Raw genomic sequence first — 27,721 nt, 5'->3', positions numbered from 1 at the left:
TTGCCCTTAGACCGTATGGTCACAACTTCACAGACAATGTCTTATCTATCTTTGCATTCTCAACATGTAGTGCAATGCCTGTTGGCTCTGAAAAAGACCTAGGCTTGAAGGCATCTAAGTAATCAGGCAATAAACCCTACCACTGTTGTTTACTAAGGCAAAGCAGGCAGAATTCCTTCTCTTTCCTTTAATGTTCAGTTAGGCCTCTTAGATTTCCTTTTCTGCTGGGCTTGTCCTTCATGTTTATAGAAATCAAATTTTAGCTTTAGTGTTTTTTTAAGTCTTTGGGCTGCAGAAAGTTCCTGGAGATAAGGGAAAGAACATTCAAGTGCTAGCATGTATGCTAATCATGTGACCTTGGACAAATTACTTAAATATTCTGACAGGCATTTAAAAAAATTTTGAAATATATCTATAATTAGGCTTATCTCATAAGATTGCAATGAATATTAAATGAGAATGTATAGAAATTATTTATAAAATGTAAAATGCTATTAAATGTGAATCATGATTTTTTCCCCCCTTTGGAGTGATTCAGATATCCAAGGATCCAGAGATCCAAGGTTTTGTAGTCAAATAAAGGAATTTGGTTTAGTAATACAGAACTAGTAATAAGTCTTGCTATATGTTCTGTACACCATCTCATGATGTGATGTTAAATATCAGAAAGTAGAAAAAAGAAAAGAATATGGTATTCATGGCCAAGGGTTGCCAAATTTAGCAGATAAGAAGATAGATACAGAGTTAAATTTTAATTTCAGAGAAAGAAAAACTATTTTGAGATATAAGGAAGTTTCATATAATTTTCAAATTTAATTGGTGTTCTGTATTTTATCTGTCAGTTCTACTTCTGGCATAAATCAACAATCTAAAGACTTAATTGTAACACAACTTTGGTCTAAAAGTCTTGACTTCCTTGTTAAGTGAGTCTTATTATTTTATCTTCATTTGAACTGTATGATTGCACAGATTGACAGGTACCTAGCTAGGCATTAGCAGGCTTAGATCCACACTCACCAATTTATACTGTCCTTTGTATTGCTAGGATTGGAATTCTGCAAACTCTATGTTCACAGTTCCTTTACTATCTAGCTTGCTATTAAGTGTTTGCTAATGTGATGCACTGCAGGTAACTAGAAGGTGAGGAGAAGGGAAAATTCCCCTTCCCCTCTACTAGTTTCCAGTGGTATCAGGTGTGGATGATTAGGAGAGATCGCAGATGGCCATGGGCTTCAGCAGCAACAGCACTAATTTTAGGTTCTTGGCTACTTGTACTGTGGCAGTAGTGTGATTCCTATAGCAGCAGCGGCAGAAAAGGCCATGCCTCCAGGGAGCTCAGCAGTGAGTGTGGGCCATGAGACCACACTTAAGCCCTGTGCTTTTCTAGTTTTCTTCTATATTCTTCTTGCTCTTTCACTTTTTCTGGTTAGTTTGCGATCCATTCCCTGTATTAAAATCCTGATGTGCAAAATACCTGAAGTGGTTTCTGTTTTCTTGACTGACATTGACTGATACAAAGGTTTATTAGTGGAAAAGTCTGAGAACCCCTGCTAAGGCATGACTCTTTTAAACCACAAAGACCTTTTAGCATGGAGATTTTGGGAATGAGTCTACAATTACTTATAGGCTAAGAGGAAATAAGATCCACATTAAAGGAGTTCTCACACGGCAAGGGGGAAGGTAAACATTTATGATCAAATTTTGTGTTCTTCACCACCCATGAATAATGACTTGACTAGACTGTCATTAACAGTAATACATGCAATATGAGAGAAAACAAAGTAATAGATACCATTAATATAAAATAAAACGATTTTCTCTGAAATTCTATCCAGAGGGAAACTTATTGGAAAGGTAATCTACATTTCACATAATTATTTTGTTGAATTGATTTTGTTTGGTTTACTTCTCTGCTCTTGGGTGGATCAAAGCCTTAACTAATAAAAGGTTTTCAAAATACCTTTTAATTTAATCTGCTGCAATATTTTATTATCTTACAGTCAAGACATTATATCTTATCTCTAATTAAATTTTCTTTTCTTGAAACTCCAGTCTATTTGCTCTTTATCTTTTCCTCACTTGAGAAGAAGAATGCATATTCCTGAAGATAATTAATCAGTAGCCCCTTTCCTTAGTGACCCCCTTTTTTCAGGTGAAGACATCTCAATTCCATTGACCTTTAGGCGTGGCTTTTGTTTCCATCATGTTACATGGTTCTCTGGACTGAGTTATAATTGATATGGACTTGCTCATTTTAACTGCCACAATTAGAGCTAAGGTTTCTCTAATTTCATTAAAAAGGGTTATCTAAGTTATTTAAAAGAAAAATATTTGTTTTGCTTTCACAAGAATGCAAAAATTTGTATGGAGAATATATTACTAAAGTATGAATGCAGCTAGAAATTAATCAAGAATATTGATCTAACTTCATAAAATGCTTTCTAAAGTCATAGCATGGTGGACCAGGTGTTTCAAAATTATCTTAATTCAAAGCAGCATATTTCCTCTTTTTCAAGAAAACATTCTAAACCAAGTCTAGAAAGCCAAGTTAGTTAAGTGCACTCACTAAGGAAACTGTAAAAAATCTGGCTTCAGATAAAGACTGAACTGAAACAAATAACAAAAGATTGGTTGTTGGTTTTTGTCATTTTTGTCCTGAAACCACTATACCTTTAAAATATTGAAAACTTAATGAAACCCTCAAAGGAAAAAAAAAAGTGTTCATTTTTATAAAGACTTTTATTCAACTATGTTGTAATACCTGGCTCAGGGTCATGCACATAGTAACTACTTAATGCATGGTATAGAATTAATTATTAAATATTAGCAACAACAGTACATTTAAAGAAGTAGTTTATTAAGGCGGAGCATGGTGGCTCACGCCTGTATTCCCAGCACTTTGGGAGGCTGAGGTGGGAAGATCGCTTGAGCTTAGGAGTGAGAACAGCTTGGGCAACATGGCGAGGCTCCCCCTACAAAAAGTTAAAAAAATTATCTGAGCATGGTGGCAAGCGCCTATAGTCCCAGCTACTGGGGAGGCTGAAGTGGAAGGATCTCTTGAGGCAGGAAGGCAGAGGTTGCAGTGAGCCGAGATCGCACGACTGCACTCGATAAAAAAAAAGCACATTTGATTATCAAAGTATATCCAGGTTGCTGAATTTTAAAGTTTGTAATGTTTATATAACTGCAGAGGTTTTAATGTGATTTTTTTCGGGGCTTGGTGAGGTAGCAATGTTAATGCTTTTAGATTGATATTAAGAAGCTTCTTGTATTACATAGTAACTTTTAACTTACTGATTTAATATTGTTTACTTTATCTGAGTTTACTAATTAAGAGTCATTGACTAATAATCTGGTAGAATTTGGTTTTAAGAATTATAATACTGGACTGAAATCAAAGGACACAAATGCAAAAATCATAAAGTTACAGTACTGAGGTTTCTTTCTTTTTCCTATCCTCCATTCTTCTCCCTTCTTCCCTCCCCCGCTTCTCTCTCTCACTCTCTCTCTGTTTCCATTCATTGTATCTATTGACCAGGAAATCTTAATATTACAAATTCAACACCATTTTTTAGTACCTTATATAAAATCATAAAATCACCTATAATAATGGGTGAGGAAGGGAATTTAGGTTTCAGAGTAAGATTCATTGTGATTTTACTTTATTAGCTATGGAACCTGAGCATATTACTTCATCTCTAAAAGTCAGTTTTGTCATTCACAAAAACCTAGAAATTTGCACCCCCTTCAGATTTTATGGTGAGAATGAGACAGTGTATACAAATACTTAGCATCATACTAAGCACCAAGATTTATAATTTATTATGATTTTGTTGTGCTTCAAGTACCATAGATAAGTAAGACGAAGTCCTTTCTCCACTTTGACTTTTCTTCTATGAAGAATGAAATTGTTGGATGGTCTACAAGTTTCCTTTCAGCTGCAAAATCTGTGGATTTATAACCCCTTCTTTCTTAATGTATGCTCATGTCATGGGGATACCTACATGGTCAACTGGTCTTTCTTAAATAACTTGCAGGTGAATGAATGTTTTGAATGAGAGACGCATGAGCCAAAGACTAACCCCATGACCTGGGTTCAGACCCTTTCACAACCCAGACTGACTAACAAATCTGTGGTATTAATTCACTGAAAGTAGTTTTACAATTTTAATTAGTGAAAAGATTTTGGAGTAATCCAAATAATCCAAGAAAACAGATTAAACAATAGCAGCCACAATAGCAACCCTGTCTTCCAGAAATATTGTAAAGAATGAGTCAAGTGAAATTTTTTATAGTGTCAGATTGGCTGACAGTAGCTAGATCTTAACAACAGTAACATTTGTTGAGCTCCTATTGTATATACAGTCTTCAAGAAATCAAAGGACAGGAAAAGAATGTGATGGGATATGGATGCTAATATCTAAGACGTCCTTCTAAGAGGTCCTTCTAGATCCTCCAGTACACATACTGCCTGTTTCTAATGAACTTATTATTGAAAGTTCTCACAGACATCTTATAGAAGAGGTCTATGTCTGATTCCTTCTTCTTTTTTTTTTTTAATTGCTAATGTCCAGCCTCATTACTTGGATGAAGGAGACACTTCAATGAATATTTGTTGATAACAACCCTAAAAACAGGAGTAAAACTTTGGAAGATGTCAATCGTTTATAGGATAAGTTCTGAGATATCACAAGTTTCAAACATGCAGGAAGCCTCAGGGAATAATAAGGATTATTTCTTATTTAGTACAGTTTAAAAATATGAAGAGCATATTTCACATATATACCCACAATGAGAAAACTAACTGAAGGATTTTTATTTTCAAAATTAACCAAGTCTTTTGTTTGGGAAATGACATTAAAATTTTCAACAAGAAAGTCTCTCTTCCCACTGCCGGAAGTTACAATATTGAAAACATATGATAGTTCTAGTTTCTGCCACAAATAAATATTGAACTGGTCAATTGGAATTTTTACTCTCTGTATGAATGGATATTCTTGAAAAAAAATTATTTAAATAAGTAATGTCAAAGATTAATTTGTGAATGTTTTAAAAGAATACTCTTTGCTTTTTAGTAGTCATGTGATAAAATTCATAAATGTATTATGATTACTCATATGTGGCTGAGGATGGTTCTTTCTTTCTTTGATGATCCATTCTAATAACTGAATAGCATCTCCCAAATCAGAGAGTCTTTCTTCAGATAGTACCCTTTCCTTCCTCTTTGTCTGACAAGAAAACTACTAGGCATCAAACTTGACTCTTGGAAAGGCACTGCAAACTCTATGAATTTCTACCCAAGCACTGAAGAGTAAGACAATTAAGACAATTGTCAAGAATTAAGACAGATAAAAGCAAGATTAGAGTTATTTTCTGGCACACTGACAGCTACAGAGATGGTTTTTAGTCTTTGTAAAAATGTGCTTTTGGGTTTAGGGTTTCATCACTTCCTTCTATTCATCTGAAATGAGTGAATACATATGTAAATAAAACATCTACAAGAATTCTTATGTAAATAAAAAAAATATAGCATTCAGAGAAAGAAAAGAGCAGTTGATAAAGGAGAGCCAGTGCTGTGCGGCTTTGTGAACAAGGGAGGAAAGGATTTCTTTGTGCCACAACAAAACGTAACCCTGCCCATGAAAAGAAGGAGACAGGCTAGTTTCTGCTAAAAGCCAGGCTTCATGTAACTGACCCAGTGGAGGAAATCCTGGTTCTGTCTCTGGGGCTCCTTAGCTGTACTACGTGGATCGTACAGGTATGCAAGATACCTGTGTTTGTTCTGCTGACCTGGGCCCCAGCAGTGGGGCACATTTTTAAAACAAAAGTGAAATAGCTACCAATTATTTTTAAAACTATATTTAAGAATTATATTTAAAACTGTTTCTACTGAGTTCTGTTATTGTTTAAAAATAAAGACAAGCTAATAAACAAATTATGCCTTTAATAAGTTGTTGCATCTTTGTTGTAATGCTGCTGGTTGCTAACCAGAGGAGAATGTACTTCCTTCTCTCCTATCCTCTCAGATTAGTGGCCTACATGTACATTTCCAAGTTCCCCATGGAGCTAGGCATTTTAAAGTGTGAATTAAACTGGCACCACTTGAGCAAAATATCAATCACCCTTTGAAGCTGGCAGCCTCTCAACATATTTTTATGAAATGTTACCTTACTTTATGACAATTCTCATCCTGGCATAAGCCATGATCAGTTATATATGGGAAGCAAGGTTCTGTGAAACAATCACAAACAATGAAGTCAATAATCCGCAAATTATGGACATTGATGCTTTTTAAGATTAGAGTAATAAAAATAGCTAATCACTGTCTTATGTCTTTTTATCAAAAATCTTAGACAATGAAAATTTTGAAGGTATTGCTTTCATCTTATGTTGCTAATCTTTCATTTGCTACACAGCAATTGTTAGGTTTAAATAAGCGAGATGAAACATTTCTTTCAATAGACTTAATGTTAAGCACTTGAGTGAAAACATGAGTCAAATGTTTTACATTAATTTTCCTTCCTCCCTCCAGTAATATAAGATTTTTGTGACCTGAAAGTTATGCAAATTTGCAAGTAGATTAAAAAAGAAAAGTAACATTATAGAAAGAGATCCTCACAGTAATTATTCTGATGCTTCATTTGTTTGCAATTTTTTTTTGGCTATAGTTTGGATGAAAAACATACAAACCTCCTTTTATTTGGCTTTAGGCTTTTTTATTTATTTTTTTAAAATTTGAACCAACCATTCAAAAATGACATGAAAAATCTGTCATTTGTTACAAATTAATTAATCAAAAAGTTAATAAGAACTCTTATAGCTAGATAAAGAACCCCTTTAAACAAGGTGAAAACAATCAAGATAAAAAAAATTCCCATATAGGATAAAATGCACCCACAAATAAGTAAGGACCAATTGCTACTCAATACACAAAAATAAGCAAAGATTCAAAAACAGAGATAAAGCTATTAAGAGTGGCTTTATCCCAAAGGTGATTATTGCTAATGCTTTTTAGGGTGGGAAAAAATCCTACAGTAACTTTCAGTATGAATCTCACTGACCCCTATAACAACTTTGATGTATTCTCACTATAACTCGGCTAATAGAAAAGGCATCCTGCTTTCTAAATATCACACCTGCAGTTGTCTACTCTTGGGAATCATTCAATTCATTGGTAAACACAACCCACACGCATCAAAAGTTTCCACTTTTTCCAGCTCTTTTTAACACTAGGATCCCTCCCCTCTCCCCAGGCTCCTTGCAGCTATCTAGGGAATCTTTCACTTTTTGTCCTTTCCCGACCCTTCTGGACCACATTTTCTCTTCTTATTCAGGCCATCTGCTCTCAAGGAAGGTAAAAGTTCTGCTAGGAAAACAATCAGCATCCCTAGCCATTAGTTGCTTTTGTGAAATATCCTTTTAGCCACTGCCTATGAAGACATACATTGTGCAAATCACAAGTCAAATTATGATGGTCGTTTAAAAATAGTTTGTAATTGATACATTTCTGGCCAGAGCCACCCCCTTTACTCTGGTAGTGGTACAATCTCCTTGTTCTTGACAGAAGTCTTTCTAAAGACCTGCTCAAGCCTCACTAAGCAGCTGTGAGTTAGGTCATTTTCCCAGGAGTTTTACATGTGGAAAACTGGGTATTAGTAAGGCCTCAAAAAGGACACCATCTGGCCCTAGTGAAAAAAAGGATCATGACACTTCCTGTGGTACCAACAGACCCTGATGAACCAGAAAGGAATTCAGTCCTGGACTGTGATCCAATAGAGACCGGCCCCACAATCACCTCCGTGACAGCCAACTCCATTCATCTTAGCAGTTATCTCATAGCACAATGGACTTTTGTGCCGTGCTGTTTACTGGAGGCGGAGTAAAATCCATTTTGATTTTTGTGTTTAGTCTCAGTGCCTGTCCTCTTTCCTGGAACACATACCACATCAGGAGAGACTGAGCTGCACAAAGAACAGTTCTTTCAGTTCCCATTCAAACTTCTTAATTTCCTTCCCACTGTACATGGGGCATAAGAATAAAACGCTGGACTCTTCAGAGGCTTCAGAAAATACCTTTTCTTGACATGAAGAGCCTCTCCTCCCACTTTCAATAAAATTTTTTGAAACTGTTGAAATCAATCACCTTTTTTGGAGATGAAAATTTAAATTTAAACAGATAAAGAAATTATTACTAGAAGTGTTTCACTGACTCCATTTAGTGTTCGTGTGTTGAAAGATTCTGTTAAAAACTACAGCAACAACATCAAGTAAACCAGGTTTTCTTTTCTGAAAAGAGAAGTGCCTGACCAAAGCAATAGGAGGGTGGATGCTGATGACATCTTACATTGTTCTATAGTTGTTTTCAGCTTACAAAGTCTTTTTATATTTTCTTTTTCAAAAGATAGAAATGGGGCAAGTCGGATTAATAAAATCAAATCTTTAATTGTTAAACTTTTTTCTTTGAAGATATTACAAAACAAACAACAAGGAAACCTCTTAATTAACTCATTATCAACAACTACATGTATATATTTTTTAAACATAAAATATTATTTACGGTGGCTGATTACAGACCCTGAATGTGGTCATCTCAAAAATGAACTGTTGCCATTCAGGATAAATAGGGGCTTCCATCTGAGGGCTTTTATGTCATGTGGGCGGCAGCACAATGAGGAGGAGATGGGTGTGAAGGGAAGGTGCTTTCTTAGGTCCGAGAGCTCTCTTCTCACTTCTAACGAGATTCATCTTCATTATCCACTTTCCATCTTTTTTTTTTTTTTTTTTTTCATTCTTGCAACCGTATGATACTAAACCTCATTTTGTCTGCCACTGGGGCTTCGTCTGTACACAGATCTGAATCCTCCCCCACTGTTGGAACCTTCAATAGAAAGCCATATTGCCACACAAAGGGACTTGGGGGTTAAAGAAAACGGTTAAGGCCCATCGTTTTATTCTCAGAATTTAACTTGGGGAGAGGAATAGAGAGGCTGCTCTTCTTCCAAATAAATTTCTCTTGCCTCGATTTTGAAGAACTTAAAAAGCCAACACAGAATGAGTAGAACTTAATGAAGGAAAACATTTCTCTGACTCTCAGTCGCTAATGGAAATGATCAGGCTCTATTGTGGGAAGACATAGCTGTTCCTCACTTATTAACATGTGTGTCCAAGGCCTAATTATAAGCATTCTCTTTTAATGTAGAATTGTCACCATTGGTGTTATTCATAAAGTGCCCATTGTGAGAAGTTCAAAACCGCAACCTTTATCTGTAGTCATCAGTGAATTTTCTCTGGATTCTGTAACCACTGGCAGCATATTATGACTACAAAGCCCAAGTTTTTGTGTATTACACTCCTCGTGTAATAATGAAAATGCCTGCAAGTAACAGCTTGATTAGAAATGAAGTGGGGCGGCAAGTGGGGGGTGGGCAGAGGGGAGAGTAGAGACAGAGAGTTTCTATTTTGAAAGATCTAAAGCAGAATATGAAACAGCCAGCATCCTCTTGCTGAAATGTCTGCACAATTATGCACACAGTTACGAGTTACAGTCTTTCATAGGATGTGTCTCACAGCTTAAGTAAGGAAACTACCAAAGAAACTTTGAGGTAAGGGCCAGCAGTTAAGGCCACAGACCTCAGTGCCTGAAGGCTGGTTGAAAAGAGTAGGCGAAGCTGAGCCACGAGGCTCAGGGAGGGCATGGGATGCAGATATTTGGAAAACTGCCTTTTAGGTAGCAGAGGCAATTCCCTAAAACAGAAAGAAAAGGAGAAGAAAAAGGAGTAACCTCACCAGGAGGAGGAGGAAGCCCATGGTTTCCTCAGTGCTGCTGAACATAAAAGCCACTTAGATGCTAGAAAAGGGGGTGAAAAATCCAGACTTACACAGGCACATAAATGTTCAGTAATTTGGGACACAAACTCATTCTTTCCATAAAGATCATAAATACTCCCTGTAAGAGTAATGAAGTTCATTTTTTTCTTTTTTAAACAAAAGAACCATTGAAAACCCCGTAGATCATAAAATAATTAATTTTACCTATTATCTCTTCTGCCACTTTTCTTAGCATTGATTTTTACATCATTAACATATTTGCTTAGTATTAAATGATTTTAGGGGACTAAAATGTTAATTAAAAATATAAGTGACATCTCAGTTGCTGGGAAGGCCAGTGAGAACATTGTTTTAAACTGGAGGCTTGTGCGGCTCCCCTACCCCACAGAAGCTCTGTTTTAAGGCAACAGTCTGCTAGGAAGAAAACGACAAAATCAGAAACAATTTGCTCCTTAAAGGATTTGAGAATGCTTATGTTGGAGCCTTACAAAAGCGGCGTTATGTCCTTGAGCATTCTAAAGATCGTTGTTAATAGGATCAATTTTTGTGTGTTATTCAGCTGGATCGTTCATAGGTTGTAAGAACTGCATTTTAGTAGAGGGACATGGTGGTGATGGGGGTGGGGGTGGGGGGGCAAGGGAAGGCCCAGCAAATTCCATGTGATCAGTTCAGCTGCAATAATCTCTTTTCTCCTTCTTGACGAAGCTACACATGAGAGCACTCTGGTGTCTTTCATCATTATTTGTCACCCTTTTGTGCAAAACAACTTATATCCACAGCCATTCCAGCAATTAAAATGAAAAAGAACCAAACAGTATTCTCATTGAATACTCAGAGGCCAGTGCCACCAAGTGCCATCCAACCTATTGAATGTCGGATACCTAATGCCATTAGAGCTCTGTCAGTATTTTGTGAAAAAAAATATTGTTACATGCAGAATGTAGAGAATGATTTACAAAGATAAAATCTTTTAATGCCCTGGCAGCAGCTAGATCGTCTGTAACAGACTCTCTCTCAGTGACAATGTGAAGGAGAACTAAGCAACTGACAGGGATTCAGACTCACTTCAAAAGACTGAGAACTTTGAATTTTGGTGGACAAGTAGTCACAGGGTAAAGTCAATTAAACAAGAATAAGTTAATTTTGTTTCTGTTGAAATATTCTCTGAAAATCCCAATGAACATTTTATTAGCCTGATTTTTATTAAATACTTCTCCAAAACTATAATGTGCCACCACAATTCCAAGAAAAGTACACTTTAATTCCTTTTTCTGAAAAAGGGCAAACTCAAAGAAAGTAAAGATAAACCAACTTCCCCAATACCACAGACAGAGAGAATCAGGGTTGAGGAATGATGATGACTTGGGCAGTGGTGTTAATTTAGGACAACACACTCCAGGAAAAGAAGAACCAAGACGGAGATTTTCTCATTCCATATGCCACATATTTTTATGTGATTTCCATCTGAAAACTTTAGGGTTACTACAAGATCATCAATTTTGAATCAATGTATTTGTTATTCTATTCGGGTGTCACTTTTAGAAAATATTATTAATAATGTTTTCTGAAATACCAAGAATGTACTTTACTGAACACTGTAATACCAACTACTTATAGATCCTTGTTCTGCATTACAGTTTAGTTAGAAAAATATACGTTTAAAAATGTAATTAGCATTTAAGGTAACATGTTGCTGAAATTCTGAGAAGCTATCAAGTACTTAAGTAGACAAAAGGAACCTTCTGGAGAGTGTCCTGATAGACGAAGGAAGCAAAAGAGAGCCTGAGTGAGCAAAGGGCCAAGGCATGTTAGAGATGGCAAAAGTAATTAAAACCTAGTAAGCACCTTATACAAAGACACTCCCACCTGCACAGCAACATCTAGAAAGGGCTTCATCCTCTTATTGCAATTTTGATGCTGAGTAAAGCTGTTTATCTAATGCAGAAGGGTTGGAACCAGAATTCCCAAATTGTGATTTGTACTTTTATGCTAGTGGCAGTGGAGTCACTGAAGGGGTGACAGCAACAGTGAACTGTCTCCGGCTGACTTGGACACAATCATTGAAAATGGCCAAATGCTGAGGGCAGAGGTGAGGCCTATAATTCAATATTGCAGGAGAAGGAAGTGAGAACTGTTATTTTTCCCGCCACATGACAGAAATGTCAGAAGAGCTTCCCCCAGCATCCCAAAGATCCCCATCAATGATCTTTAGGACCACTTGGGGTGGTTGAGGGCTGGCCAGATTGTGGTCCAAAAAAGCACGTTTTGTGTAACATTCTCAGGATGCATCATGACTAGGAAGAAAACAGCAGATACAGAATGTTTCTTCCCTTCTCCTAAGCTGGGATTTGGTAACAATCTCTTTACAACCTTTTGGGAATGCAAAATTCTAGAATTGGAAGAGTAAACTTTTATACTTAACATTCTTCCCCTGTAATTTCATAAAGAAAGCTGCATGGGGATTCACTGTGGCTTTTACAGATCACTTTAAAGTAACTACATAACGTTTATAAATGGCAAAGATTTCAGATGAAGCCCTGCTAAGTTTCCCCCAAAATGTCCTTGTTTCTAAGAACAATAATAATAACAACAACAAAAAGAATTGGAATAAATTAAGTAGCTAGCCTGGGTTGGTCCAGGTGGTTCTGCTGCTGAATAATGATTGAATATGTCCCTTTAAAGTGACCATATTTTCTTGGTGCATTTTGTTTTTGGCAAAATATATGACTTTGAGATTATCAGTAGGGAGTGTCTGGCAACTTGGCTTTAATTTTTGTAAACTTTCTTGAATGCTTAATTGTTTGCTAAGATGTCAGCTGCAAGATTAGTGGAGCTGGAAAAAAAAAAAAAAGCCTGCATTCACATTGGCCCTATGTCTATTTTCAGTGTGAAAGGAACTGGCTGGAGAGTGTTGCAAACACTTGAAGCTATGCATTCTGCATTACAATGAAATGGTGCTGTATTACACAATACCGAGGGTTTCTTTCTTTTTTTTTTTTTTTTTTAAGGGCATCATATCCAAGCCCTTTGAATGCACAGCAAGAGCAACACATGACAAATATTAGGATGTGTTAAATGCCAGAACAATTACATTAAAATGGATTTCTTCCAGAGTGAATCCTCTCCAACTTCTATTTGGTAAATAATTAGATTGAATACACAAGGACTCTTATAAAATACTGGAATGAAGATGAGTCAGGATTTTAAAAACAAACTAACTTATCTTTACATCAAGAAAATGGTGTCTGGCGATGTATCCATAGATCAAATGTGTACAGGTCTCACGAAATTTAAGAATGTGTCATTTAACGTAGTCTTCTACCTATCTGTGAGAAAGAAAAATATCGTGAAGTATACTTACAGTTTGAGTTTCTTTTCCGTATCTTTTAGTTATTGTAAATACAGGACCTTTAACTTTCTTGTACTAGGGGAATCCCTGAAAATGATGCATTTACTTCCTCTCTCAGTAATTCTTTTTTCAAAGAGCAATATGTATTATTTTTAAAGTGAAAATAAATGAAATTTAGCAAAATTACTTAGCACTTTAGGAACAAATAATAAATACATCTATAATGCAATTTAAAATTTCTAATTATATTTAATTATAGTGAAGTAAGCAGAGTTAGGACTGAAACATCCAGTTCTTTATGCACAACTCCAAATCAAGCACGAAAATATGTTTGCTATCTGATGCATGGTAAAGAAAGGACAGAGTTATTGAAACTTATATAAAGCATATTTTAATATTCATGGGCTTAGGACTCCATTTTCTAATGTATATTTTCTATTTAGCTTCTGTGATCCCTTCAGTTGGAAATCTCTTTTCTTTTGGACTTCCATAACACTTCTGATCTATGAGACATTTGGCAGTTGTTATATTTCGCTGTGTTAGCTACTTTATTTTGGTGGTGGTTGTAAGGGGGAGCTCTGTTTTATTTATCACAAAGCACAGAGTCTGACATATAGTAAATGCTCAATAAATATTTGTAGGGTGAAGGAATGAGAGCATGAAGGATACGTGTATATATTTGGTCTCCTGAAAAAGCAGCCAGCTCCTGGAGGGCAGAGAAGGCATGTTACACTTTTGTTGCCTTGCCCCTGGCACCTGGTGTCCTGCTGTGACAGATTATATGGTAGAGTGACAGCATACATTTGATAGTGACAATAACTACTATGGAGAGGAGAGACCAAGAGAAGAGATGAAGCCAGGGAGGAAATAGAAGAGAAGAGAGAGACAAAACAACAAAAAAGGAAAAGCTAGTGCAGAGAACCAAGCTCAGGTCCAGCTTCACCCTTGTATTAACTCAAACTTTTCCCTTGTTTTAGTCAAAGGGGAGATGTAAAGCATGAGAGGAGGGAAATTCAGAAAGTAGAAGGGCATACATTATGCCTGAGATTGTGATCAGTATTCCAAATTTACCAAACCACTTGCCAATGTATGCATAGCAAATATTTTTAAACAGTTCCTAGTTTAGTAAACTTAAACCATTATTTTGTATTCTAAAGTTATAGGGAAATTGGAGTTTATTAGATATTGTAGAGAATTTCAAAGAAGTAATCCATAAAACTTGAGAAATTGTAATTATTTTTTCTAATGAGTACACTTAACAGGCTACAAACTCTCCAATGTGATACATTTGGCAAAGAATAGGCCCTGTCATGAAACCTGAAAGAGGTCTATGCCATTATTAATCTGCTACCCAGGCAACACTTTTTGGGCCTTAATGAATAGCCTCTAATTGGCTGGGATTGGCCCACATACCCAGGAGCTATTCACAAAATACATTTTCGTCCCCCGAACTTCACGTCTTTCTTGCATCTGCCACAGAGGAAGACTATCCTGCTCACATTATAGCATGGTTTTACTAGTTATGACAATGACTGATATAAGTAATTACTCCATTAAGATTTAAAAATATATATTTATGATTGTATACATATAATATAAACATATTAATAAAAAGAATAATTATTGAATTACAAATAACTTTGATAGTAAGGGACATCTATATTCAAAACATAGATCACTGATTCTCAGAGCCTAGATAACACAGCTACTTAGAAAAAAAAAAGGTACTTTCTTTTTCATTGTTACAAAAAACAAGATGTGAGAAGATTCTATTTTTATGTGTTTAATAATTGACCTAAGGGTTAAGGAGGGAATCCTTTGATTCATCTACTGGTGACATTTGAGACACCTGAGGGTAAGGACCGTGGCTTCCCCATTTCCTTGTCTCAGGATCCTTGGCAATGTGGAGTACTCTCCTAGGGGCTCTCCACAGGGTGAGGTGTGTAGGTGAAACGGCACATCAGAGGAGCAGAGGGCTGAAGAAAACTGCTGACTCTCTGCCTCACCCACATTCCACGGGCATCAGGCTGCATTCGCTCAGCAATCCCTCCTCTGCTCTCTTCTCTAGCACCTCTAGGGACCTCTTGAATACCTTCAATTGTTTTATTATTTGCTGGTTTATTGCTTCAGGGATGGTTTATTGCTTTCTATAAAATGTTTAAAAGCTTTAAAAAATCTGTAGGTGAAAGGATAGCATATTTGTGGTAATGTCTAGAAGCATTTTGGTAGGGATCTCTGGGAAAGAAAACATGACTCCATAGTATAACTACCTCCCTCTAATGTAAATAAAATTAAAATTCACTAACTGGGCCACAATGCCTTTTCCATGAACACAGCCCTCTCTGTTTGAAGGCTTCCTGTACCCAAGCACCAAGACTTTGTTGTCAACTTAGAACTCCACATCTTGGATGGCCTGCTAGAGGACATCATTGATCCTTAGACAAAGAGTGTTCTGCCTCAGAAAGAAGGCATGGCCAGAAACAGAGACCTTTGTAAAGGGATGCAATATGAGGCACACAGGAAAAAAAAATCAAAGGAATAAAGGAATGAGAAGTAGGAGAAAGAAAGGACCAGGTGAGTGATGGCAGGAGAGGAAAGTATCCAAACAAAGGCTGGCTTATGTGGCAATCTGATGTTGTAAAAGATTTTGCATGCAGATGAGTCATGTATTATCATCTTGGACAGAAAAAGGAAAGAACCAAAGGGGTTTCCTGGAATAGGGCAAGGTGACATTAATATATAAATGAAGTAAAAATTGGATAAGTGAAGGTTTCATTCAACATGATAATGATGCAATGTGTATTCCTGCTATGGTGCTTATCTGAACATAGTTTTAATCTTCCTGAAGAACCTGGTAGCCAGATACTTATTCTTGAAGTACTATTGTTACTAAGTCTCAGAACTCTAGGAGGGTATAATTTTGTAACTCCAGAATGCCCTGCACCATTGCTGAAAAATTTAGAAAACACTGTTTCTTCTTTGCAAGTTAAGTGTTTGTATTTTAACTAGGGAGGAAATGAAATAATTGGACTTTTGGGTGTTTTGTGTGGGAGGAGCGATAAGGAATTGAGATAGGCAGGGGGAAACAGATCGTGGGGAAGAAGATAGAGAAGCATCACAGAGTAATCTGTAGGAATCAGAAGTCCGTGGAGAAAGAAGACACACAGCAAAATTTGGTGTCATAACTGCACTTCATGACAAGACTGTAAAGGTGCTAGGTAGCTGCGCACCTGGCAGCCCACTATAGGCTTTTCTGTTATTTTTCTTGCTCCTAAAATGTCACATCACTTATACTATTTTTAATTCTTTGTCAGTGGACAGATAATTGGCAGAGAAAACTGAGAACAGAAATTTTCTCAGAACATCCTGGTTATGATTTACAAGCTTCTGATTTTTCCTGTCATGGAGAAAAGTACCTGAGAACAAGAGCTGGGAAATGCTTAGCTGGTATCAAAATTCCTTTCTTTGTATTGAAAGCTGCAGCATTCAATCATTTCCAAGAATATTCAAGACCAAAACTGGCATAAAATTTAAGGTTGCATCCATCTAAATATGATATTTGGGATGTTCCCAATAGAGCAATCAAAATTCACATTTCTAAATCAGCCAAATTTTCATGCTTTGGGATTTTATTATAGATTGAAAATATGACAACTATTTTCCTTTTAAATTGTATTTATTATTTTATTTTATATGTAACACACATCAGTTGTGACATGTTGAAACAGTACCAAGGTATATAATGAAAAAATTATCACCTCTCCACCTATTGCCATTTCAATGAGGCCAACCTTATAAATGCTTGGTGTGCATCTTTCCAGACCTTTCTTCTTGCTTATACCAGCATGCACAAACATATCTATGCATATATAGTTTTGCTTTCTACAAAAATAATGCCATATTGTATACACTTTTCTGAAACTTGGTTTTATTTTAACCTAATAGTAACATATCACAAATATCCCCATGGTTAGGTACAGACCCAATTCATTCTTTTTATAAGAGCAGCATAATAATATTCCACACCACAGAGGTAGCATCTCTTCAGCCATTTCCCAATTAATGGGCATTTAAGTTTTGTACCGCTTTTCTTTTCAAGTGTCACAGGAAACCACTTGAAATATTTTATACTGTTTGTTACTACATCATATTAGAAGACAAGTCAACCAGAATTAACATAAATGTGAGACAAGGCTGTAAATTAGGAGAGCCTCAATAGCTGCTATACTGGGTGCATATGGAGAGGGAAGCTGGTTTTGAGGTTTGTATGTAAAGAGGAGTTTAAACCTAAAATATACAGGTTTGTGTTATTGAAATAGGATTTTCAGAAACTCAGAAAACTAGTGAAAGAAACTAACAGATAAGCAGGACCTTGTACATTTATGGTGCTTTCTTCCAAGAAAGGCCAAGTGCTTTACAGCAATTCTAACTGTTACGAGTTAGAAATGAGGGTACTTGTATATCACAGAAGGGTGTAGGAGAGAAGAATAGGAAACCAAGTCTCCCAATACTAAAAATAGACTAGATATACATTGCTTAAAGAACACACAATCTCCTAAATTCTGAAGAGGAAAAGAATGAGCTGAGGGGTCGTAATACATGTTCATAAAGGGCTCTGCTTTACAAAAGGACTTACCACTGAGTTTCTGAAGCAACCTATGCATACTGAATGGCCCAGGAGCAGGGCTTCATAAGGGCATGCCTGTGGCCTCAGGAACAACTCCAGACTAATGCACTCTACATCTAAGCATCCACCACCTATCACGCACATTCAAAAGTGAACAGACAGTAACACTGACTCACCACTCCTTTGGGATATCTAAGAGTTCCTGTAAATAGAAAGCTCTGTAAGTGCATTTAAGATCTAATTAATTTGGAAAAAAAGAGATTTAGGATAAAATGAGGTCCATATTTATTCTGCATTGTGGACCTGCTAAAATAAAAGATTTCTCTGAAAAGGGTGAAGTTCACTCAGAATAATAAAATCATTAACAGAGAGCAATCAGTTGCATAGTGTAGGCTGGTCAACTCAAGTTTCAATCTTGTCTTTAGGTTAAATTGATAATCTGATTTTGGATGGATTTACCCCCTAATTTGTTCATTTTCCAATTCTTAATACATGGGAGTGGATGGCAACTATTATGCTCCCCATTTCTGTGTAATGATGAAAAACTGCTATTATCAGTCTTATATTTGAGGTTGGGGCAGAGGCTGGCTAAGCTGCCCAAAAGGACATAAAGATGCCTTGGATAATTCTTGGATAATTTTGTAGCTCTGACATGGGATGGAGCAAGAGAGACAAAAAGGATCAAAAATTTATCCAAAAGCTCTGCTGTGTTCCCCGTGGCTCTGCCTTTCCCTCCAGACTACGTAGGAGCCTCAGGCTGCATGGACATGGGAATACATGTGTAGGAGGAGCAGAGAACTGGGATCATTCCCGCTTGCTGTTTTGTAACCTAGATTTTCTTCTCTGAAATCATAAACTTGATGATGCTGTGTCTACTTCCAGCCTCTCTGTTGCTGCTGAATCCAGGGCACTGCTGTTTCACAGCCTTCATCCTGTCTAACAGTCCTGGGAAGAGAGCACAGCAGGTATTTTTGCTACTTTCTCTTTGTGCCCAACCAGTGCCTGTTAGTGCAAGCATATAGTAGTTGCTCAGTGCATTGTTGATGAACAGTTGAGTGACTTTTCCTCCTTCTTTCAGTTGTTGGCTTACCCTCCTGTTGGAAACACTGGTATTTTTCTACATGTGAACCAAGCATAATGGGAGAAAGCAGTTATGTCAAATTGTCCAGGCATTTTGCTTCTACTGTCTCTAGTTAACATTTTCTCCCCTCCACAAAACCTGCACTTTGGCTGCCTATTGATTGTTTCCTGAATATGCCCAGAGCATTCCCGAAGCCTTAGGTCTGCCTCTGCCTGGGACTCCTGGATTTTCTCCTCTTATCCAGGTCAGTTCAATGGTTACTGAATGCTCATGGATTGCAGCCAGTCCTTGCTGAAATTTTCTGAAGGGAAATGAGAAAACAAACCCACAACCACATACCCACTCCCCATCCCCCCCGCCACACACACCAGGATAATTTATTTCTCATAAGGTCAAATTCATCCAATTTAAAGAATTGTACTTCATTTTGAATTTTTCAAAAGCATTTTTAGTGTTAAAATATATCTTCCTAAATATAAAATGATGGCTATTCCAAGGTGGAATTATTTTTGGTTTTAATTGCATTACTTGGAAAAATTAAGAGCTGGCAACATTTTACAAGTCTGCATGAAAAAAAATGTTCCATAAAATCTTAATATCTAGAAATTCACTTTTCTAAATCTACTACCTCTTTTACAATGCAACTCAGTCTAACTCTTCTGGCAGGAGAGGGCTCATTCTTAATAATCACTTTCTCCTGAGTTCCTCTGGCATTTGCCACCCTCATTATTCATTCAAAGTGTATTTAAGAACTTACTACAGAATAGGTACCAAGCTGATCATTGGGCATATACATAGTGGTAGAAAGAATAAATGCGATTTCTTCTTTTATGGAGCTTACAGTTTACTAAGAGAATATAATTACAAAATATTAATTAAATTACAATTGGGAAATTATTTTGGGAATTTCTCAGTTGGAAAAATGCTGTGAAGGAAAAATATATTGTTGAAATAATATAACAGGTGGGATTTTTTTTTTTATGTTGGGGTATAGGATGGCTTCTGAGACCTGCAGGGTGAGAATAATTTGTTCAGGTGAGGTACAGTTGTGTTAATGTGATAGGAGGGACAGGGGATATCCTAGTCAGAGAAGGAACATTTGAGTTGGGAAAACTCTTGGTGAACACGAAGTCTAGTAGAGAGAGATGGAATTAGAGATGGAGGAACTAGAATTCCTAGAGCTTATAAGTCATGTTTAGGACTTGATATTTTATCCCAAGTTTAGTGGACAGCCAATGTACAGTTTAAGCAGGTAAGTAATATGATGATTCAATTTGCATTTTAAAATGTGAAGGTGGGCAGGATGGAAAGTGGAGATGTTAGTAAGCAGGTCCCTTAGAGTCCGTGTGTAAGATTATGGATTTGGAAATAGAAGAAAGTAGACAGATTTAAGAAACCCATGCCTATCCTATTTATTTTGTAAGTACCCTTAGCACCAAGAGTAATTTTTAATGTTATTATATTCCCAAAGAAGCTAAAATATGCATTATAGGTTTGCAATATGATGAGCAATGGTTCTAGGTACCGAGAATGTATCTTTAGCTAAGAGATAGTTGGTACTTGTCCTATGGAGTTTGCAGTTCAAGGCAGGGACATAGAGAAACAAAGAAGCTTTACATTATTTAGTGGTAAGGACTATGGCATGCATAGGCACAGGGTACTGTCTAAGAACAGAGAAGTGGCAGTTTACTAAGCCCGTTAGCATGTTTGGGAGAGAGGAATGCCTTTGAAGAAGGTCATGTTAGTATTGAAACAGAAGAAGAATGTGAAATTAAATAAATTTACGTGATAGAATAAGTTATGTATTATTTAAAAGAAATTCACGCAATGAGTAGGTAAGAGTAAGGACAAGATAGGAGGTGCTGTGGGCATGTTCCAAATACAAGGAACAGCACATGCAAAGGCCTGAAGATGACAGAGCTTGGTGTAGAACAAACGTTATTGATTATGGCACTCCACTGCTTGTTGATATTTCCCAAATCAATCTATTGTATTATCTTATATGAAAATTTAGTGGTAATGAGATGGATGCAACAGGCTTAATTACAGTAAGTGAGAAAGGGTTAACTATAATAGTTGTGAGGAACAATACATTATGACCAGCTTGCTCCAGCAGATAACATCTAATTTTCTCGCTGCTGAATCACGTAGAACTGTGTTTTCTGGTTGGCATCCACAGAACTGAGGAATTGCTACTTTAACACTTTTGATATTTCACAGGGACTTGTGCCTAGTGTTTAGAACATCAGGTACATTAGTTGTACTCTACAAATTGCAATGTGTTAATTTTATAGTGGTGGCAGGAAAAGGTAATTGCTAAGGCTAGACAATCTCAGAAGTAGCCTACATTATTTTTAGTGGATTCCCCAAAGAGTTTCCTTGTAAGGAGGAAAAGCTGCAGCAGAATAATAAAAACTGTGTGACAGAGGTAATAGACATGGAGAACAGAGAACAGAGATTCTAACTAAAAATTAAAGGCATTCCAAATGAAGAAGCAAACAATTGGCATACCAAGCTATTTTCACTATTGTAGATTTATAATATATTTTAATAGCTATAAAATAGATTAGGCCACTCTCTTATTTTTCAAAATGTCTCTGGTTCTTCTTTCATAAAACCATGGCAACTTTTAAAATTAAGTGCTTTAATTTCTTGGTAGCAATGCTTTAAATAATTCTATACTTTCTTTTCTTTTTTATAATTTCCAAAACTGTTCTTCTTAAAGACCTATCTATCTATCTCTATATATGCCTACTTACTATATAAAGAGTATTTATTTAGACTCATAAAATGGGCAGACTTAATATTCATTAAATATACATTATATAAACAGGTTAACACTTTTAGTTATTGCCTGCATTGAAAAAAAGTGAAAAAAGAACTTTAAAAATCAGTTAAATGCACTGACCTGAAAACACTGACATTTTTAACTTTCATAGTTTAAAGTCCAGGAAACACAGTTCTTGCGTAGAACAGAAACACAGAGGAGGTCAAAAATGACTATTTAGCAGGAAGAATCTGAGACATATTTCGACAGTGAGTACACATGACCTGTAATTGTCACACTTCATACTACATTTTTGTGCTAGCTAGCTTTTATTAAATAGAATAATTCAAGTTTTGAACTAGTTTCTTTAAAATGGAGCTCATTTTTGGTGAGAAACAATTCCCCTTTCTCCTTTTCCATGCAATTTACACACTCCAATCTTCTGGAAGAAGCCAATTTAAAATGGCAACTTTGGAGTTATAATAAACTTTACAGATACGTTCAGTGAATTGGAACCTCAAATTTATTCCTAAATATTTTCGGAGTGGATCACAGATTTTCCATCTCCTTTTTTTCAGATAATGCAGCAACATAATTCATTAGATGGACTTCAGCTATTTGATTAATAGTGAAATTATTTTAGCCTTATTTTATCTGATTTACAAAGATAGGATTATTTTGCGTTAGTTATGACTAATAATTATGGTTTACCCAGAAGTTTGTGTAAAAGGAGCTTCCTTCTGATCTACCATCTTCCCAAGTGTCTTTGCGACAGAGTGAAGACCTCTATCTTGTGACTCCAAGTCCTAAAACTGGGGTTTGGCAAAAGCTTTATCTATGGATAGTCCTGCCTCTTTTAGCCATTGAAAAGTAGCAGCTTCAGCTGCAGATGAAAGGATTGTATTTTTGTGAGGACAGGACACTTGGCCTGTCAGTGGCCCTTTCGTGCAATGAGTGTGAGTAGTTTTGTCTTCACTTATGAAGAACATGCTTGTATGCTAGTATGTACATGTGTGCATGTGTTCATATGCCCAAGCATGCACACAATTAATCAAATATCATGTTGAATTATTTCAAGGTTCGGGTATTTGTTGATTGAAACTGCACATGCATTCAAGGGAGCATATTTCCCACAGGGTCAGATCATGATGGCTAAAGAAGCTTGTTTTTCTGGTTTGGTTTTTGCATAGTGCATTCATTCTCTTTTCAATTGGATCACTAGGGGGTTATTAACATTGCTCTAGTTGAGGAAATGGAAACCCAGTAGCCTAAAAAAGTCAAGACACTTACTAAACAACCTAGTTCATAGTAACATTTCTCTATCTATTTTCTTAATGGGCATGGGTGTCTACATGTTCCTCTGTGTGTGTGTGTGTGTGTAAATGTGTGTGTATGGTTCTACACTAGATAAGGTTTCAAAAATCGCTAACAGGATACTTGGACAAATATTTTACTTTCTCTACCCACTAGACCATTTATGCAGTGCCTGACATCTCTATATTTTTCATAGAGATTCCGCTGCTCTATCAAATCTGACTTTCCACGGAAAGTTATCTTGGCACAAATTTATGAAGAGTTAAGGTAAGAATTTTGGCTTCTTTGGCTCCAGTGGCACGATTGGTTAGTGCGCAGTACTTATAAGAAATGTTGGCTTATCACTAGGCAAAATTACAGATTCTTAATCCATGAATTTAACCAAGTCTCTTCCTTTCATTGAATGAAATAAATAAATGGCCTTTTAAGACCAATAATAAAAGAAGATATAGCCTGTCTGCCTCTTCTTAAAGGGTCTTCTTATAATGTATCTGAGAAAAAGGAACACATCTGAAGTGTGGTTACCTCTCTGCTTTCGCTTTCTTTCCTCCATCCCTTCTAGGCCAGCCTTGGGTATCTGCTACCCACAAACTAGTCACTTCTAAAATTTTAGAACCATATCCTCTTTCAAAATAATACTTTGGTCTCAGCAGTGTGATAACATTGGGAAGGTTGTATTCTTTCCCTTCCTTAAAATTCCTCACTATGCCATCGGAACAAAGCTAGTGTCATTTGTGGTGGGGGAGGCAGGGGTGGTGGAGAGGGAATGAGAAAAATCACATAGCACACTGAAGTCCAGCAGAAAGGGTAAACTTTGATGAGCCAAGTCAGATCCCCTTCCACCTGTGTGAAGAGAAAATATGTCCTTTGTTTTTCCTGTGGTTTAGGTTAAAATGTATGCACAGATACACACCAACATAAATATACACACAAACTACACACACAGACATGTCATGTGGTTATTGAGCATATGAATTACTGGGCATATGAAATATGAACTATGGGCTTAACAAATTGAGATATGCTATAAGTGTGAAACGCACATAAGATTTGAACACTTAGTATGAAAAGAGTAAAATATCTTATTAATTTTTAAATTTTGATCACGTGTTGAAATAATATTTTGGATTGATTGAATTAAAATATATTATTAAAATTAATTTCATCTATATCTTTTTATTCTTTTAAATGTAGCTTCTGGAAAACTTAAATTTATATATATGTATAGCTTGCATTTTATTTCTATTTTACAATGCTGTTCTACAGAGCTATATAATAGAAGAAGATTTTCCTAACAGCAATATAATTGGGCATAATTTCTGCTGTTAAACTTCATAAAAAGTAGTTGTAGTTACCATTTTTTCATTCTCCTACTTTCAGATCTTGTCAACAATGTACCTCAGAATAAGCTTTGAATTTGCAATTTTATCTTTACTTTAGATCAGATTAAAAGTTTAAGTAGCTAGACTTTCTTGTCCCAAGTTCCTATAATCAGAGGAGTAAATACATAATTTATTTTTCCGTTCTTCCCAGACAGTCTTTCCATGTTGGGCAGGATAGGGGCAGGATGAATTGTTGGAATTTTATCAGATTATCATTATTTATTCTGTGTCAGCTCCTCCTCACAACCTAGCACCGTTTGTTTCATATACATCCAAAAAGGTATTGCCATCTATATTTTAGGGATGAAAGAACTGAGGACAGCAGAGGTTAAATGACTTGTCTAATGCCTATGGGTTAGGGAGTCCTGGAATTGCAGTTTAGGAGCCACGTCTTCATTCTTCACTGTGCTAAGTATCTTCAAGGCAGAAGAAATGCATTATGCATTTAACCTATGATCATAATATAAGGATCAACTAATTACTATTAATTTGCATGTATATTGTACATCATACGGATGACGATATATTTGGCATTTTGGTCAGTAGAGAGAAAACTGATTCCGAAAACCATCAAAATAAGGAGGCGAAATGGAAAATGACTCTTTGTGTTCAAAGGCAGTAAGTATGAAAAAAATTCATACATAATTTGAAACAACAATGATTTTATAAACAATGAAATTAATTAAAAATCTTCAAAGTGAAAAATACCGTTATGTTTATTAGCCTGCTTTTGAAGTCAACCTTTCTTAACTTTTTGAAATTATTGAGTTAGTTGCATCTTTCCTAAGACCCTAGATCAGGCTTTCATCCAAATTTGTGTTTGTTCTATTTTCTAATATGCAAAGGGTCTAGTTTATGAATATGCATGGCATGAATACTTGGCAAACCCTTGGTGAACATCTACCTTATTCCAGGCTTTGAGTTATATGTTAGGAAGACAAATATGAATATGACATGATCCCTGCCTTCCTAGGATTCAAAGTGTGGTCAGTGTCAGAAAGGGATATAGGAAAAACTCATCGTGGTAAGTGCTGTGGTGAGCAGAGAGGCCCTTTGGGAACCACTGGATGGAAACTTGGTAGGCAGAATTCTAAGATGGCTTCCAGAATTCCCACCTTCTAATGGATACATCATGTATATGTCCTTCCTTTTGAGTGTGGGAAGAACCAGTGAATATGATAGGACAGTACTCTCGTGAGTAGGTTACTAATAAGTTGAATTTTAAGTTAACCCAAGGGCAATTATTTAGGTGGGACTGACGTAATCAGACCTCAAGGACTTGGTCTTTGCTGAAGTCAGAGATATTAAAGTGTGAGAGGATCTGTGGAGGAGGCCACATAGCAAGGACTTGGGAGCAGCTTCTAGAAGCTGACAGCAGTCCCTGGCAGCCACCTAACAAGACAATGGGGATCACAGCCCAGCAACTCCAAGGGAACAAATTCCACTGCCAAGCTGAAGGAGTTGGAAATAGATCTGATCCTAACTGGGATTCCAGATAAAGACACAGCCAGTTGGCATCTTGATTTTAGCATCATGAGACCCTGAGTATGAGACCCAGTCATGCTGTGCCTGGGCTTCTGACCTACAGAACTGTAATCTATTAAATTGTGTTGTTTAAAGCTGTTAAGTGGTGGTAATTTGTTGGGCAGCCAACAGTAAACCAATACATGTCCCTAAGCCAGCATGGAAGATCAGTTGAGTTCAGGAAAGACTTCACAGAAAGAAAGAATCGTGGAACTGTATTTTGTTGGATGGGTAGAAGTGAGGTGACAAATAACTGAGTTGCAAAGTACGATTTAGGGTCAGAGTGTCTCATCCTTAGCTACACACTGGAATTACCTGGGAATATTAAACATAACTGATGCTTTGGTTCCTCCTCTTGAGATTCTGCATGACTTGTCTGGGTTGTAGCCTGGGCATTAGGAATTAAAAAATCTATTTGGCTGGTGCTAATGTGCAGCCAAATTTGAGAACAATGTTTTAGACAGAGTGAGAAAGAATGGAACTGCAAGTAGCTCAGTGTTGCTGGGGCAAATGGTAGGAATGGAATGGGTAGCTGGTTAAAATAAAAATAAAAATATAGACCAGATAGAAAACTTGCATTAAAAAAATCAAATTTCAACTTAAACTATTAGCAAAAACTTTGAATAGAAACTTACCTGGTTAGAAAGTGATAGATGTGTGGTGTGCTAGAGAATGAAAAGGCAAGAACTCTGTAGGGACAGGGAATATTTGTAATTTTAAGAGTTAAATTTCAAGCTTATTTTACAGCATTGAATACAATCGGTGCTCAATAGATGTTTGTTTAATGGATGAAAATTATTGGGGGTACTCAGGAGAGAAGCTGTGGAACTATACCTTGTGATCTGTGTGATCATACCCCATCATCTTCTATCTTTTAAGGCACAATAGTCTCCCAAAAGATTAATCGCATTTCTATTGATTGCCTCATTGCTATAATCAGAAATGAGAGATAATCATTCATTTTTGTTACTATAAGCTTAGTATGGCTAATACTGCCAACACACAAAAAAAGTAGATCTTGGGTTACTTTAATACCTTTACAATGTCTAGCCCAAAAAACAGTTCTATAGTAAGATGGGTGGATGAGCTCTGTATATATAAGGGATATTTGAGAGATAAAAATATTTTAGGTTGGGCACGGTGGCTCACACCTGTAATCCCAGCACTTTCAGAAGCCAACGCTGGCGGATTGCTCAAGTTCAGGAGTTTGAGATCAGCCTGGGCAACATGGCAAAACCCCATTTCTATAAAAAATACAAAAATTAGCCAGGCATGGTGATGCGTGCCTGTAGTCCCAGCTACTTGAGAGGCTGAGGTGGTAGGATGGTTGAACCCAGGAGGTCGAGGCTGCAGTGAGCCATGTTTGCATCACTACACTCAAGCCTGGGCAACAGAGTCAGACCCTGTCTCAAAAAAAAAAAAAAAAGTATTTGAGCAAATTATGCCCAGAGTCTTTGCATAGCTAGGGTCAGCTGAATGAACTACATTTTCTTTTTCATTTATTAAGTGCTTACGCTGTGTCTGGTACTGGGCAATGAGCTCTATGTTCAATATGAGACAGCACCTCATTTAATCTTCATCAAACTCACTGAGGTAGAGGTAAATATCTCTATTTTACACATGGAGATTAAAAAAACAAGGTCACTTAACTCTAAATAATAGATCCGGGATTTATAATGAAATCTGTCAGATTCCAAAACTGTGCCTTTGACCATGATGTTAGGAGTAGTCCTGTTTGGGAAGGGTTATACTAAAGACTAGGGAATTCATCTAATGTTGCAGAACAAATTCTATCTTTAAATTTATTAGAGTGAAGAATTTCATTTCTAGGAAATGAACTAATTGTCCTG

Source organism: Pongo pygmaeus, chromosome 5 (assembly GCF_028885625.2).
Source record: "Pongo pygmaeus isolate AG05252 chromosome 5, NHGRI_mPonPyg2-v2.0_pri, whole genome shotgun sequence".
Lineage (NCBI taxonomy): Eukaryota > Metazoa > Chordata > Mammalia > Primates > Hominidae > Pongo > Pongo pygmaeus.
Note: the sequence above shows the minus strand (reverse complement) of the source record.